The sequence below is a fragment of the Arachis ipaensis genome, chromosome B01 (genome assembly GCF_000816755.2).
Source record: "Arachis ipaensis cultivar K30076 chromosome B01, Araip1.1, whole genome shotgun sequence".
Lineage (NCBI taxonomy): Eukaryota > Viridiplantae > Streptophyta > Magnoliopsida > Fabales > Fabaceae > Arachis > Arachis ipaensis.
In genome coordinates this window covers 3168592-3177263 of record NC_029785.2, presented here as the reverse complement: position 1 = coordinate 3177263, position 8672 = coordinate 3168592, and the positions used below count along the sequence as shown (strand labels likewise).

General features: G+C 34.3%; 1 pseudogene; it reads right to left on the bottom strand.

The window, feature by feature from the left end:
* On the bottom strand, positions 7538–8103 carry LOC107644386 (annotated as a pseudogene).

Sequence of the window (8672 nt, the reverse complement as noted above, 5' to 3'; positions counted from 1 at the left end):
AATAAAAATTTTTTGAATTTTGAATTTTTGGGATATATATATATATATATACTAACCAAGTTGGGTAGATTTAGTAATTAATTCATTAGTCTATTTAAATAAGTGTCGAAAATTTAAATATTGTTTTATATATACAGCAAACCTTTAAATAAAATTTCAATCTATGACGGATCAATCCTTTATCTACCGAAATATACATATATATACTCAATTTTTTTAGACAACTGTGTTTAGAGTGTAACTTAGGGCAAGCATCATGTGTGCGTCATCATCTTCGTCCTTTGAGAGTAGCACCTACCGATGATATGAACAAGACTGAGTCTTTATTATTTATTTAAGGTTGGTTCATTTATTGTTGTTGGGAAACGATCTATTAATTTTGGTGACAGAATTTTAATAGGACTAGACTCTATATAAGTATTCAGTGGTGAATGGGGACTAATACAATTAATGTCACAAAATCTGGATAGCTGTTAATCGATATTATGTTTTCTGTTAGGAATATAGTTGTTTATATATATGTTATAAAATAAATTATGAATGATCTCTCTAAATATTTTGATGTGATTACGTTGCACTTCAAATTAGTTGCAGCCGCTCCATAAATCTCGATCTTTAAAACCATTTGATTAATTATGAATAAAACAATCTATTTTGAGACCTTTTAAGGAAATGATATATAGTTTCACTGTTTTTCCATCCACCATTTTCTTGCACAATAATCTGAATTGAGGTATAATTTTTTTTAGTGCTGAGATATAACTCTTTTTTTTTGTTTATATGGAATTTTTTGAACACAGACGTAGAACTATACTTCAGTCGTTGAGAAATATTGTTGGAGATTGTGACCTGCAAAGAGACTCCAATGTTCAAATAAGAAAAATATAAGATGAAGTATATGTTATTCATAGTGAATAGCATATCTTTCACGTAGTTAGAGTTTTAGGTTTATAGAGATGTTGAGTTATAAGCGATTACTCAGCAAGTCAACAGGCCTAATAATACGGAGCTATTAAGGATGTCAGCCTGATTTTGTGGTAACTGCTCTTGAACATATTCAAATGATTCTATTATAGTTGAGATTCTCTCTAACTGAAGATAAGTCACCTTTATTATCTTACTTAGATTTTGAGTTATAAGTATAATGAAGTCGAACTATAGCTAATGGATCAAGAAGTAAATTTGGGCCGAGCTATAGCTAATAGATCAATGCGTAAATTTGGGCCGAGGTATATGTTTCATTGGCCGAATTATAGGTAATGGATTAAGACTTGTTCTCTGAGTAATAGGTGGTAGTTACTGAGTAATACAGAATGGACCAGACTGTAATGGCTGAGTTTGAGGTATAACGACTGAGTTATAGAGATAATGACCGAGTTATGTGTTGGTAATTTGTGAGTCATGAAAATCCTAACGTCTTGACATAATATCCGAATTATACCTTGTAGCCGCCGAGTTATAATGACCAGATCAATGCCCCCAAGCTTGACCTATTTATTTTTAAGAGAAGTAGGTTGAACTTTTATGAAAATTGAGTTATAACTTGGCAGGATATAAAAGAGATGCGCTTGTGTTATAATTCGGAGATATGAGAATTAGCCTCCAAGATCAACTTGATAATCTTGAAAATAAAATTGGACAAGCTTGTCGTTGAAAAATGTGTTGCTTATTTCAATATATTTTTGAACGAGCTTATAGATGATTGTTTGTTGGACCGACATCGACTTATAGGTGTCGGTTTGTTTTGACTGATTCAAACTTATAATTATCAGTTTGTTTGAAGTGATTCCAACTTATAGGTGTTGGTTTGTTTGGATTGATTCTGACTTATAGTTGCTGGTTTGTTGCATTGATTCCAATTTATGGTTGCCAGTTTGTTGGATTAGTTCTGACTTATAGTTGCTAGTTTGTTGGATTGGTTCCGACTTATAACTGTCGGTTTGTTTTTGTATGCCGACTTTAATATTGATTTGCCATAATATGTGTAGAGCGTAGGAAAAACAGTAGCCGAACTAAAAGCATGAATAAAAATAAAGAATGATGAAGTTAAAATAATATACTATTTATTGAGGATTACCCTTAACATAGAAGATATAGGATGTGTCTCATTAAAACTACTCCAAGCAAAATTCTGTGTAAAAAAAATCTTGTAAGTAAAAAAAAGAGTACATCTTCGAGTCATAGTTCTTTGTCAAGTAGTGTTTGAAGGGTATAAGTCCCTTGCTCATCAATTTGTTGATTCAAAAAAGTCCTTCTGGTCGTCTTATTTTGATTAAGTTGGTTTATTGATTTGCCGAGCTTGTCTAAGTTCATCTATTTCCATCTGTCCAATTGCTTTTTCTTGGAATTCTGCTAAAGTATTTGCCTTGGCGACAATAATAGTCACGTGGAACTTGCTAGGGCGAAGACCACTCTTAAAAGTATGGAGATGGACGTCAAGGTTGAGGTTGGAGATCTCCATTGCTATCTTATTGAACCTCGTCATGTAATCATGAAGACTTTCGTATTGACGTTAGCTTGTTTGATTGTGCTAAGGTAGTCAGAATCATGAATATAGATCTTGGATGCTGCAAAATTGTTGGTGAAGAGGTTGGCCAATTTCTAAAAAGTAAAGATAGAACCTGCATGTAAAGATGAAAATCAGAGTAAAGCAGCACCATCTAAAAATGTGGGAAAAGAACGATATAATATTGGTTCAGAAGCACTGTTAAGAAACATCATTGAGTGGAACTTAGTAACATGTATGTTCGGATCCCCAATCCCCTCGTATGACTTCAGAATGGTTGGTAGGGCGAAGTTCTTCGACATCTGAAACTTCATGATTTCCTAGGAAAAAGAGTTTATATGCCTTTTCAGTGCCTTTGAATGTGTGACTTCTACCAGAGTATGAGTTTCTGACACATGCTCATCATTATTATGAGCATCCTTGCGATCTTTCTTACTATTAAGGTTTTTTTGCTGTTGTGTTAACAACTCAGTTAACCTTTAGACTTCGGTCTCAAGCGCCGCGTTCTTAGCTAATAACTCAGTCTTGGTGGAGGAGGAGGTGGGCTTTGCACATGAGCCATTGATTATAACCTATAATAGGGTAAATAATCGGGTAGAAAGATGGCAGTGGGGTTAAGTAAACTCGGACCCACGGTGGACACCAAATGTTTCTGCACAGTAATCTAAGTCGAGGTATAACTCCTTCTTAGGGGTGGCAACGGGGAGGGTAGGGGCGGGTTTTTGCTCTACTCGACCCCGCCCCGCCGTACAATAACCCGCATAGAACCTATATATTAAAATTATATATATTATATATATAGCGGGGCGGGTAGGGGCGGGTATTACCTAAACCCGCCCCGCCCCGCTAAAAACCCGCCCCGAGCGGGTAGGGGCGGGGTGGATACCCGCGGGTTCGGGTGGTATTGTCATCCCTACTCCTTCTGTTTATATGGAGTTTTCTGAGCATAAATGCCGAGCTATACTTCAGTCGTCGAGGAACACCAGAGGAGGTTAGGACCTATAAAGAGACTCCAACACTCAAGTAAGAAAAATTATAAGATGAGGTATATGTTATTCATAGTGAATAGCGTATCTTTCATATAGTTACAGTTTTGTATTTATAGAGATGTTGTGTTATAGGCGGTTACTTAATAGGCCTAGTATTGCGGAGCTATTAAGGATGTCCACCTAATTTTATGGTAACTGCTCCTGAATATATTCAAATGATTCTATTATAGCTGAGATTATCTCTAACTGAAAATAAGTCACCTTTATTATCTTACTTGGATTTTGATTTATAAGTATAACTAGGTCGAGTTATAGCTAATAAATCAAGAGGTGAATTTGGTCCGAGCTATGGCTAATAAATCAATGGATAAATTTAGGTTGAGGTATAAGTTTTATTGGTCAAGTTATAGATAATGGATCAAGACTTATTCTTTGAGTAATAGGTGACAGTTAGAGTAATACGGAATAGACCAGACTGTAACAGCCAAGTTTGAGGTATAACAACTGAATTATAAATATAACAACCGAGTTATGTATTGATAATTTATGAGTCATAAAAATACTAATGTCTTTACTTAATATCCGAACTATAGCTTGTAACCACCGAATTATAATGACCAGATCACACCATATGTAAAAAGATTAGCTGCAATTATTTACAAATTCAATTTTGCTAGGGAATCAAGAGGGGGTCCAGCCAACTCTTGCCAACCCTTATTGGGCTGGACCCCGAAATCTATTTCACCACACAAACAAGAAGCAACATCTAAAATTAACCCCAAATAAACAAAATTAACCCTAGTTAAACCTCTTCCCCTTTTCACCGTTTTATTTCAGCAGCATTCAAAACCATCCAATTACTGTGCCTCCCAACCAGGTTCATCGAACGCCTTTTTCAACCGCTGTCAACCACTGCAGCGCCTCCGTCCATCCACATGCGAGCACCAGCTGACGTCGGAAGCTCGCCCCAGACCGTCGCAACGCCGTTGTGTCACCCATGTGCGAGCAACCAGGGCGTCTAATTCTCACCCACATTGTGTCGCTGCTGCTGCATGTCGTTGTCGTAGCGCCATTGAAGCGTCGCCTTCTCTGCCGAACAACTCGATGCTGGCTTCCCTGTTCTGCTCTGATGAACACCGCGTCGGACTCCTCCTGCTAGCGCCGTGAAGCCTCACCTAATAGTACTAATCAGTTAGTATCTATTCATGGGTGTTACTTGATTGAAAAGGGTATGAGTAAATTAGTTATAAGTGGATTTTAAATCAGATCATATACATATAATGACACAATCATATATAATGAATTTTGATTTATTGGATGTTGCAGCTATCTAAGATTAGAGGTTTGATTGAAGGAATTCAAATGAGTTTTCTCTGAAACTAGCTGTTTTTTTTTTTTTAACTGAGATGGAATAAAATTGGGTTCGATTGTGGTGATTATAGGTCAATGTATTTGTTTGACACTTGATGTTGATGTCGTTAGGGGCCCCATATTGTTGAGATGCCTGTACATAGAGATTGGATGTTACTGCTTTGTTAGATTGGACTGTATTATTTTTTATAAAATTCTTTGACTTTGCGACAAAAAAAGGAAATGGTGTTTGTGGGTTGTGTTAAATGTGAGTGGTTTAAAATTTAACTACACATTTGCAATATGCTACATTAACTAGACACTGTGAAACATGGTCCTTTTTTCTCCTAATTTTTTTGTGTATATGTTTCCGACCATAGTAAACATATGTTGCTTTTAGTATGTATGTGGATGATTTTTGACCGATTTTGTGTATTACTCCATGTGTTTCTTTTTCTAAGTCAGATGTTCTAAGGAGATCGACAGGCTTTAGTGTTGTACAATATGAGTAGTAAATGTCAAGTTTAGAACTTAGCTTCAAGTTTCAGTTTCATCCTTGGTTTTGCCACTATTTTGCCAAATAGTAGAATTGTATTTTTATGTGTAAGCACCAATTGGGAATAAACTAAATTTGCCAATTTGTTAGTACAGCAAATTGGATGTATTTTATTTTGGTCCTACTTAGTATCTTTCTTTTTGTAGACAACTTGAATGTTTATGAAAAAATTTACGTCACATGTTTCTTTTGTTAAACAAATAAATGCTTCTTTTTTATACTAAATAGATGATTCTTTTAAAATGAATCATCATTTAAGAAGGGAATTAACTTTGAAGTAATTGAACCTATATTGTACTTATTGATTCAATTGTTGTAACTTATGAACATTTTTATAGTTAATATATAATAGACATAGATGGCTATTATTCTGTTGCATACACGTTGACCATAAATGCTTTATTTTGCTTTCACTTTGCAAAGGCATCCTGAAGAGCCGAGCACAATATACAAAAATCTACATCAGATATTTCTTTTGTTAAACAAATGGATGATTCTGTTTATACTAAATGGATGATTCTTTGAAATGAATCATTATTTTAGGTGAAAATTAACTTTGATGTAATTGAACACATATTGTACTTATTGATTCAATTGTTGTGATTTATGAGCATTTTTATAGTTAATATATAATAGACATAGATGGCCATTCATTTGTTGCATACACCCTGACCACTAGATAATAAATTTAATCATGAAAGTAACACTTGTCTCATAAGTTCATCACTAAGTAGTACTAAGTAGTATATTGTGTATGTGGACTCTGGAGTCCAAAGTTCAAGTATAATAACCGCATAAAACAAACAGTGGGTAAAAGAAAAACTGTCAAAATACTTTGATTGCTCTTGAAAAAGCAAATAACCAGATATTGTTGTTGTTCTTTTTTTATCTTTTTTCCTTCTTTAAATTTTGTTAAACAAGCATCAGGATAAAGACAAAAAAATTTCTTTCTTTTGTGATACTTGTATTCACTATCAATTGAATCATCTCTGTACTAAAGAATAAATACAAGTAACTTATGTTAGGTACCTAATTATTTTTACAAAGATCTAAGTGGATGTTACTTTTATCAAGCATCAGGATGTTCTTTTTCCATACTAAATAGATGTTACTTTAACAGAAGCCATGTGAATGAAAAAAAAAAAACTTATCCTATATAAGTAACTATAAATTTGTCACCATGCTAAAATGCAATGAAAGGAATCATGATATTCATTCAACTTATCCATAAATTTTGCAACACTATCGATACAGGAATTCATCATGACTAAAACTAATACAAAAAGAATAATCCATTTAATATAAAAAAAAATCTATTTGTTTAACAAAAGAAACATCTGACGTAGATTTTCGCATATTGCTTTTGCCTCTTCAAGATGCCCCTGAAAAGTGAAGCTACATCATTTAGTAAACTTTATATTTTGTTTGAGGGGGGTGAAGCTACATCATTTAGAAAATGGATATATCATTAATATACAACTAGCTAAATAAAGAATAACTTTCTAGTTGCTACACTTGGATCACGCCTCTTCACTTTATCCAATTCATCAACTGTTTCAAATTCCTCTTCAATTAGTTTAAATTCATCAATCATTTCAAAGTAGACTTTCTGTAATTATCCATTTGCAATGACAAGCAAAGACACATACGCAGCCATAAGCAAAGAAATTCTATCTAAAAAACAAAGAAACAGCCATCTAATGACAATTATAAAAACAAAGAAACATCAACAATCATATACAAAGAAACATCTACTTTTAAAAATAAAAGACAGAATTATTATTCAATCTAAAATAATCTAGCTATTTGAATATAGTAAATATTTATAGAAGTAGCCCAATGCATATAATGCTATTTCTTCTCCGAATTTGGCCATAACTGTCTCCAAAATAAATACAAAGTCCTCATTTTCAACCTCATCCATCACAAGTGACTAATTCATAAAGCTTAAAGGACTAAAATAAAACTTCAATCTATTTTATGCTTGATAAACACATAATACAAAAGATGACAAGAAGTACTAGAATAGAACTCCATACAAATCAATATATATTACCTTGAAAAAAAATTGCCAAAAACCTTCGATCATTGTGGTGGTATAGTGTTTCTCTCATTGAGGCAAAAATATTATATGCTTTATGCAGCATCCTTGAGCTTCTTGGTGATGGTGGCAAGAATATTCCCCTGGTCGAATGCTTGCAGCAATTCAATCTCAGAAACATGTCTTGTTCCATCACCAGCATAAGTCCCTACTCCATAAGGGCTTCCACCTTTCACTTCTTCCATCTCGAACATGCAATGGTCGAACGTGTATCCGATGGGAACATATATCATTCCATGATGTGCCAGCATTGTTTTAGCAGTACGGATATACATAAATCGTGACAAGTTTGATCAGCAACTAATAAATACATAGTGATATCTAATAAGGAACAAGGTTAAGATATATATAGAAGCTTGTTTTCTTATGGTGTTGTTTCTTGTCCACCACCTTGCAAACCAGTGTTGTAGAAGAGTCCAATAGGCTTGTCTACAAGGTCTTGTTGCAATCAAAGAGGTCCAGTTTTGTCAAGAAAATCCATAAACTGGGCAGCCTTCATTCCGAACCGCGTGAGGAAGCCGAAGATAAGGCCATCAGCTCCATTGAGCATATCAGGTTCAATGATTAGTACATCACTATTTGATGGTGCATTCAGCCATAAGCAAAGACACGTTATTCAATCAAGAACATTCCAGAGCCTATAAAAAATATAGAAACCAAGTAAGAACTATCAATAATTATGAAATCAAAGGTTAAATGTATTCAGTAAATCTCCAACATCCACCTTCATTCACAAATGCATAATAATTAGTCAAATTTAGAAGAATGAATTATCCTAAACTAAATCCTGATTACTAATAAAACCTAATAAAGAAGGCATGAAGAACCCTAAGCAGAAAAGAAATAAATTGTACAAAGAACGAGTAACACTAAAAAGAAACTACTAATTATCTCAAAAAGAAATATCCAACACTATAAGAGTTTAATTTTTAGAACAATATTGATTAAAAACATCCAAAAGAAACATTCATAATAAAAAACACAAATTAAATTAAAACTCTAAGATGGGAAGGAAAAAGAACCCAGGTCGCTGGGGAGGAGACGCAGTTGATTGATTGGAGTACACGTCAAGGCGGAGGTTGCTGCATCGTCGGTGGTTGCTACGACGGTGGAGGAAGCCGTGATGGGAGCAATGTGCGGAGGTGGCTGCGGCGTGAGAGGACGATGCCC